Source organism: Melanostigma gelatinosum, assembly GCF_949748355.1.
Source record: "Melanostigma gelatinosum genome assembly, chromosome: 5".
Classification (NCBI taxonomy): Eukaryota; Metazoa; Chordata; class Actinopteri; order Perciformes; family Zoarcidae; genus Melanostigma; species Melanostigma gelatinosum.
Window position 1 is genome coordinate 28,263,594 of NC_136638.1, and position 9,206 is coordinate 28,272,799.

Consider the following 9,206-nt stretch of genomic DNA (forward strand, 5'->3'; position numbering starts at 1 on the left):
CTGCTGCTGGGATCAAACCTGTGCACTTTATACTCCAGAACAACTTGAAGTGGCTCTGCGGGACACATTTCTACCATCAACTTGTCACAAAGCTTCTCTTAAGTTGTACTCCTGAAACAGTCATCCCGTAGTTCACAGCTCAGTTATTAGTAAGTGAAGGACAGATCGTTATTACAACACATGGGAACAAACTGGGGGGGGGGGGGGGGCAACAGCTCATTAGTTGTTCAGAGTACTTTCTTGTTATTATGTACTCCAGGTGATAATGAGACTGGTCGTGTTTGCCTGCCAAAGACTATAAGAAGAGGACTTAGTCACCGTAATGTCACCCATTGGTTTGTGGACTGCAGTTTAAAGCTTCGAGTTCGGCATTTTAGCTGTCACCATCTTGGTTTTTGGTCATCGCCATCTTGGTTTTTGGTCATCGCCATCTTGGTTTTTGGTCGTCGCCATCTTAGTTTTTGGTTGTCGCCATCTTGGTTTTCGGCCGTCGCCATCTTTGTTTATGGCAGTCACCATCTTGGTTTTTGGTCGTCGCCATCTTGGTTTTTGGTTGTCACCATCTTGGTTTTCGGCCGTCGCCATCTTTGTTTATGGCAGTCACCATCTTGGTTTTTGGTCGTCGCCATCTTGGTTTATGGTCGTCGCCAGCTTGGTTTTTGGTCGTCACCATCTTGGTTTATGGCAGTCACCAGCTTGGTTTATGGTCGTCACCATCTTGGTTTATGGCAGTCAACATCTTGGTTTTTGGTCGTCCCCATCTTGGTTTATGGTCGTCGCCAGCTTGGTTTATGGCCGTCACTATCTTCGGTTATGGTCGCCAGCTTGTATTTGGCCATTGCCATCTTGGTTTTTCCGCTGAGCTGCTCCTCTGCAGCCAGAGACAGTTATTCTGAGCCTTTTTATTGTGGATCAACCTCACTTTTATACCAGGCGGTAACCTCTGGTTCTGTCGAAGGGAACCTGATGCGTAAGTGTCTAAAAACTTCTCTCTTGATTTATTACCTCAGTAAACATTGTAAACATGAGTTTATGTCTCAATCTCTAGTTTCAAGTCTTCTTCAATACAGCATGATGTTCATTTAGTACATTATGGTCCATTTAGAGTCACACAGACCATAAAGCAGGGGATGCTTTAGGGCGGGGCTACACAGTGATTGACAGGTCTCAGCCAGAGACGTATACGGCGTCTCTACGTCTCTCGTCCTCAGTCCAGATATGGTCACTTCCTGTTCACTGGTTGCAAAAAAGCCAAGATGGCGACTGCCACTCCTTATATACAGTCTGTGGTTTATACTTGATAAACTTAAAGCCGAAATAAACGCTTCAAGTAGAAATTACTACGCTTGTGAGACTGAGCCACCAGCCCTAAACAAGCACATTCCAACACTTTGCCTTTGTACCGGAGGTGGAACGTCACTACTCATATGTGTATTTGTAAACATGTTGAGGTACTTGTACTTAAATCAAGAATTAACATTTTCTCTTTTGAAAGCAGGACTTTTACTTGTAATAGAGTATTTCTTCACTGTAGTATTACTGCTTTAAAAAAAGAGTCTGGCATCAGGCCGCCTCACAGGTAGATGTGTGTGTAGATGTGTGTGTGTGTGTGTGTGTGTGTGTGGGTGTGTGTGTGTGTGTGTGTGTGTGTGTGTGTGTGACCCCAGACTCTTATATGGAGGCCCAGGAGGCTCAACACCCCTGACCTGCCGTTAAAGAAACTCCGCTCTTAAGTGTGAGTGTGAAGCGCTGAGCGGATGTAAAAGGATCAGTGTGTCAGTGGCTGTTTGACAAGCCGAGACAATACCCGAAACCTGCAGGTCAGCTCCTGCTGTGTGTGTGTGTGTGTGTGTGTGTGTGTGTGTGTGTGTGTGTGTGTGTGTGTGTGTGTGTGTGTGTGTGTGTGTGTGTGTGTGTGTGTGTGTGTGTGTGTGTGTGTGTGTGTGTGTGTGCGTGTGTGTTAGCTATGGGTCAGAGCCTCGGCTGTCATGTCACAGTGTTCCCATGGCACTTCACAGCCACCTGGAGACACCTGAAGCAGAGAGGAGAGTGAACAGAGAGGATGAACGGACGGCAGTTATAGAGAAGAAGAGATAAAGAAGTGTTAATCAAAGTAAAAAAATGGACTTATGTAAAACATCTACATGTGTCTTTATAAATCATTATTCTGTACAAATTAATTTGAAGAGTTGTGTTAAAGTTATTCTGCCCGGCAATTCTAACTTTCTAACGGCAATTCACACATCTTGGGTTGAAGTTGGTAACCAAATATCCTCCATAACACAATGTCCTATTGAGCTCAATCCTCTACAGTGCATTCTAGGCCCAGACGCTGCCTCACCTGTATTAAACAGATATAAAAGAATCCTTAGTGTTCTATGGTACTGTGCACGGTTATCAATCTTACAGCACTGGCTAGATGATGCACAACCATCTGTTTCAAGTTGGCTCTATAATGTTCTTCAATTAATCCCACTGGAACGGCTCACACATGTTCTCCATGGAGACATAGATGGGTTCTTCTCTGTTTGGGACCCTGTTATGGATTATATTGGAGAGGAACATGCCGAAATCCTACGAAGAGGTTTTGCAATCGTGGGAACCAAGTGACTCTGAAGGAAGAAGGTCCACAATATTTTGTTTGTCACTGTGTGTGACTGTTTGCATGGTCGACCGCCATATTGTATGTAACTCATGTGGAGGACAATATTTGGCAGATACAATGTATGGGCTGAAAAGTGGACGTGTGTAGGAGGGAGGTTTTTGTAACTTCGGGTTCCGGGGGACGCCCAGGGAGCTATATTCATAATATTCATAATGTTTATTGGTATCTAGTGGAAGGATGATGACTTATATTTATTTACTTATTTTAGTTTTTGTTTGTTTTGTTCTTGTTTTTGTGTGTCAGGGATTTGGTTGTTTGTGTGGTTGGCAGGTATGTTACGTACTGTTCTGTTTGTGAGTGGCATGTCGTACTCCTGTGTAAACTAAAAATATAAAGATTGAAAGAAAGTTAGAATTGAATCAGCAGGTGGGACTGAGCTCTGCTGGTGTTGTAAGAAGTATTCAGATACTTTACTGCAGTAAAAGTACTTATACCACACTTTTGAAAATACAAATTAATGAATGAAGAATTTAGTCTTTATTTATTAGTCATAGTTTATTTATTATCTTTATTTTGTATTATTATTCTTTCAACACATTCTCTCTAGTGTCCACCAGGGGGCGACTCCTCTGGTTGTATAGAAGTCTATGAGAAAATGACTCTACTTCTCTCTTGATTTATTACCTCAGTAAACATTGTAAACATGAGTTTATGTCTCAGTCTCTAGTTTCAAGTCTTCTTCAATACAGCATGATGTTCATTTAGTACATTATGGTCCATTTAGAGTCACACAGACCATAAAGCAGGGGATGCTTTAGGGCGGGGCTACACTGTGATTGACAGGTCGCGACCAGAGAAGTATATGGCGTCTCTACGTCACTCGTCCTCAGTCCAGATATGGTCACTTCCTGTTCACTGGCTGCAAAAAAAAACCAAGATGGCGACGGCCAAATCGTCGAACTGGATGCTTCAAAACGTCTACAAATCAATATGTTTCATCAAGACAACTACGTCCACTTCTTCTATACAGTAGCCACTGTAGCATTAAAGCATGGTGGAATTAGCAAGCAAGCTAATTAGCTAGCTGTCCGCCAGTTAGCTAGCTCGCCATATAATGCCACCATGCTTTAATGCTACATGGCCACTGAAAATGAGCTCAACAAAGTTGTCACTCATCGTTACGACTCTCCGCTGGTCGTTTCAGTCGTTGCTGTAAAACCTCAGTGATTCTGTGACTTTTGCTTTAAGTCATTTAAGTTTATACAGAAGTTAGCTCACTACAACGTTCCCAATGGCAACGCTACACGTAAACATGGCCGCCGCTCTGACCATCCTGCTTCATTGATTTGAATGGGAACGTTTGTTCTGTTCGTATTCTTTCGACAGAATCACATTTGAAATGCATTTGCTTGTTTTCTCACCCAGTTGTCAATCGTTAGTTATCGTTTTATCGTGATATTAGAACTTTTACAACTGCAATCAGGAACATTGAGAGCGTTGTTTAAGAAACGAGGAACAAAAGGTGACATTTTGTTGCTGATGCCCTGTAGTTTGTTTATGACACCTACACACACACACACACACACACACACACACAGTACACCTAACACACACCTGATGCACACTTCTAATGCTGCTTTGACGAGGTATTCAGAGCTCAGCGTATCCCACCATTCACCACGGTTTTGACAGATTATTCCTCATTTACTTTATAATACTCTGTAGTCACTGTCCATCAGTCCTGCTAACAACCCCACAATGCAATGCACCACATATATATATATATATATATATATATATATGTATATATATACTGTATATGTATGTAAAATGATCTCTGCAGCTGTCAGTTTTGGTGTTGTGTAAAAAGACATAAATCGAAAACGTTACTTCCTGTTTATCTGTCACACAGTTTGCAGACCAGCCTGAAGACTTTAAACCTTTTTTTCCTTCTTAAATTAACATGCCGAACAAGAACCAGCGCCAAGCTGCAGCCGTGCTTGACCCTCCTGCAGCTGCTCCTCCTCTTCGCCCCAATTAAATCCAAATCTTTTTGAAAAGCCAAACGGAGGCTCTGAGGTGACGTCCAATCGGACGGGACTAGCCTACTGTATCGTCACTGTGGCTGTTTAGCCACGTCGCCCGCTCACGCTCCGCTCTTTCCCCCCTTTACATTTTTAAGTGCCCTTTTCACGTGGAACATAAAGAGGAGAGATTAGAAGTGAGGAGGGGGGGAAATAAAAAAAAGAAGGAAATTTGCAGCTATTTCCTGTTAATATCTTTCCCTTGTTGGGCTCTAATGAGAGGAGTCGCCCCTTCACTTTCAAGAGGGCTTAGCAGCAGTTAGCTGGCTCCAGGCTGCGGGACAATAATCACATTTTAACTCAGCCTCACACCCCGAGTCCTCCACAATAACTCACACCACTTAATTCCCTCTTTCAGAAGCTGGTGATAAAACGCCAGAGGCTAAATTAATAGATGCTAATGGCCGCCTTCAATCAAAGCCGAGCGGGATCCAAAATCTGCCAGTAAGGCCTATTAATTAACATGTGGAGGAGGCAGGATGGGGAGGAAGAAGAAGCTCTGTGGTTCACACGGGCCTCCGCTGGGCAGCCCATTGAAGGCTGAGGCAGGGGGGCTTTGTGGAGCCTTCCCCGGGCCACAATTAGAGGCTCCTGAATGGGCTGGCATTTGTCCTCCAGGTCCAAAAGCTGCACAGGAAGGGCCCGCGTCCGGGATGCATGGGTCGAAATCAGACGTCCAAGTGGTGTCTGTGATCAGCGGAGCAGTGAGACGGAGAGACACGAGTCACAAAAACATCGACTTTATACACTTTACTGTCTCTGCTGACTGACGGCGAGGACCACAAACTGACAGACGCTCTTAATGTCAATACTAATAAGACAGATGAAATTGTTCCAGTCCCAGTACCTCAGTCCATAGGGGCTTGGTTGGGAGCCAGAGGGATGCCGGTTCAAGTCTCTGCACGAACCAAGTACAGAACTTGGATTGGTAGCCGGGGGCGACATCGAAGTGCTCTTGAGCAAGCTACTGGACTCACCAACTGCTCCCTGGATAGTGGCTGTCTTTTCAACGAGTCTCTTACAAATACTGAAGATAGATGCCCCTTCCTTTAAGAAGTTACAGCAGCGTATTTGCTTTCTTTAATAACAATAATACATTATATTTGTATCGTGCTTTAAAAGGTACTCAAAGACACTTTACATGGTAAAAAAAGAAACAGAAAAAAGTATATATATATGAACATAAACCTATAAACAACAATGGCAATGAAATTGAGGTGATAGTGCAAGTAGTGGTAGTAGCGCAGATGGAGGTAGTAGCAGACGGAGGTAGTAGCGCAGACGGAGGTAGTAGCAGACGGAGGTAGTAGCGCAGACGGAGGTAGTAGCAGACGGCGGTAGTAGCGCAGACGGAGGTAGTAGCAGACGGAGGTAGTAGCAGACGGAGGTAGTAGCGCAGACAGAGGTAGTAGCAGACGGAGGTAGTAGCGCAGACGGAGGTAGTAGCAGACGGAGGTAGTAGCAGACAGAGGCAGTAGCGCAGACGGAGGTAGTAGCGCAGACGGAGGTAGTAGCAGACGGAGGTAGTAGCGCAGACGGAGGTAGTAGCAGACGGCGGTAGTAGCGCAGACGGAGGTAGTAGCAGACGGAGGTAGTAGCGCAGACGGAGGTAGTAGCAGACGGAGGTAGTAGCGCAGACGGCGGTAGTAGCAGACGGCGGTAGTAGCAGACGGAGGTAGTAGCAGACGGAGGTAGTAGCAGACGGAGGTAGTAGCAGACAGAGGTTGTAGCGCAGACGGAGGTAGTAGCAGACAGAGGTAGTAGCAGACAGAGGCAGTAGCGCAGACGGAGGTAGTAGCGCAGACGGAGGTAGTAGCAGACGGAGGTAGTAGCGCAGACGGAGGTAGTAGCGCAGACGGAGGTAGTAGCAGACGGAGGTAGTAGCGCAGACGGAGGTAGTAGCAGACGGAGGTAGTAGCGCAGACGGAGGTAGTAGCAGACGGAGGTAGTAGCGCAGACGGAGGTAGTAGCAGACGGAGGTAGTAGCAGACGGAGGTAGTAGCAGACGGAGGTAGTAGCGCAGACGGAGGTAGTAGCGCAGACGGAGGTAGTAGTAGACGGAGGTAGTAGCAGACGGAGGTAGTAGCGCTGTTTTCATGCAGATTAAAGCAAAGACAACCAGACTTCCATCACATCCATCAATCCACTCGTGAACTTTCTGTTCGGCTCTCTTCTGTCTGTTAAGACTCGATAGTGTTATTCCAACAAGCCGTCGCCCTCAAACACAAACACCTGTTGGTTCTCTAACAGAAGGATGGCCTCTGTCGCCTCTATCGGGTGAAGCGCTGCAGTTTGACGAGGATGCGGCTAAAGTTGGAGAGAGATGGCGGTCATGATTTAAAGAAACATTTAACTTTTAAATGTGAAGATCAATCACACAGAAAATGTCTTCTGACGTGTTTTTGACACTTTTCCTCCATTCAGTGTTCAATGTTTTGCATGTGAACTTATTCATGTTCTTGTATAGTTTGTGCTCTTACCTCTGAATATATTCTTATGTTTTAAGTCTCAGTTAATCAGTACCGGTACTTGTTTCTTTGTGCTGCTGCAACACCTGTATTGCTCCTCTGGGGATCAATAAATATTTTATCGTATCTATGATGTCACTGCAGGTATGTTTTTAATATCAAAACAATGGATCAATAAATGAAAACAAAGCATTGTTCTTGCAGTATTCTCATCATGGAGACGTTTTTTGTCTTCTATATGAAGCAGTTTGTCCGGGTCGAGGTGGAAGAAGTACTTAATTTACTGAAGTAAAAGTACAAATACCACAGTGTAGAAATACTCTGTTACAAGTAAAAGTCCTGCATTCAAATACTTAAGTATTGCATCAAAATATACTTAATGCCGAGGGTCCCCAATATTGGGGACGTAGAGGGGGTACACACATGTGTACTGTGTGTATTCAATTTGAGCTGTGCCATAAGTGTATCTGTTATTAACCAGTAACATATTCACACTATTTACACAATTCAACACATCTCACAAGTGTTGCATGTATTCCAGCATCAACATGATTGAAATAGACCTTGTAGTTAGAGCTGTGGACTCTCTTGGGTATGCAATTTTCGAGCAGAGGCCTAAAAATAGTTCTGGGGCTTAAGAGTGTTAAGTGAAATATAATTACAGTATTATTGTAAAAACATGGAACTCAGTTGAATGACTTTACTGCTGATAGTTTATATAAAATAATAATATAATATTACATCATTTATTAGTGGATTATGTTTCGTTTTAACGATCTGCATCAGTAAAGTAACTTTAATTAATTAATTAATAAACTGCCGTCAACAGAACATTTACCTCTGTGATGGAGTAGAACTATAAAGTACATTTATTTTTAATGTATATTTTTAGTAATATTTCCAGGTGTATGATACATGATATTTGATTTCGATTGTCTGATGACGAGAGCTGTAAACTTCTCACTGAGATGAACAAGAGGGAGGTTTCCTCTGACCTTTAACCCCCCGGGTCAACTGGCTTGTTCTATGTCAATTGACCCGTCGCTCAGCAGAGACACACACACCTGCACGCACACAAACACACACAAACATACTCACACACACACACCTGCACACACACGCACACAAACACACACAAACATATACACACATACAACCCACACACAAACATACTCACACGCACACAAACATACACACCTGCACACACACACAAACACACACACACACACACAAACATACACACACATACAAACATACACACCTGCACACACACACAAACACACACACACACACACAAACACACACACACACACAAACACACACACACACACACCTGCACACACACACAAACACACACACACACACACAAACATACGCACACACACAAACACACACGCACACACACACCTACACACACAAACATACACACACACAAACACACACGCACACACACACACACACACGCACACACACCTACACACACACACACACACACACACAAAATGAAGTCCTGAAAACAACAATTCAATTATATATTTCATTTTCTTTGTGATGAATGTAAATGTAAGTGAAACATAAAAGATGAAGCATTTCACATGCACACACACATTCATACAAAGATGCATATCAACATATCAAACATCGTGAGTAGTTTAAATACAATTCAATAAAACAACAAAAAAAGCTCTGAAAACAGAGAAAATAGGGAAACTAAAGAATATTACAAAGAATATTTAGGATGTTTCTCTCTTTTATTTCACAGAAAACTAAATCTTGGAAACATTTTTTGGACATTTTTCTCTGAGACGACATGAAAAATCAATAACATTGAAAGTAATTGTCAGTTGAAGCTTTACTTTGATACACAGTCACATCATTATAAACTTATAGAATATGAAGCCTTGAGACTAAACAGCCAACAGGATATAAAGCAGCATTAATGCAGCTCAAATATTAATCAGAAACATCAAATATAATAGAAAATACAGAAACATATTTTCCTCATCAATCAATACTTTTACAGCTTTAGCTTTTTAAATACTTTTTACT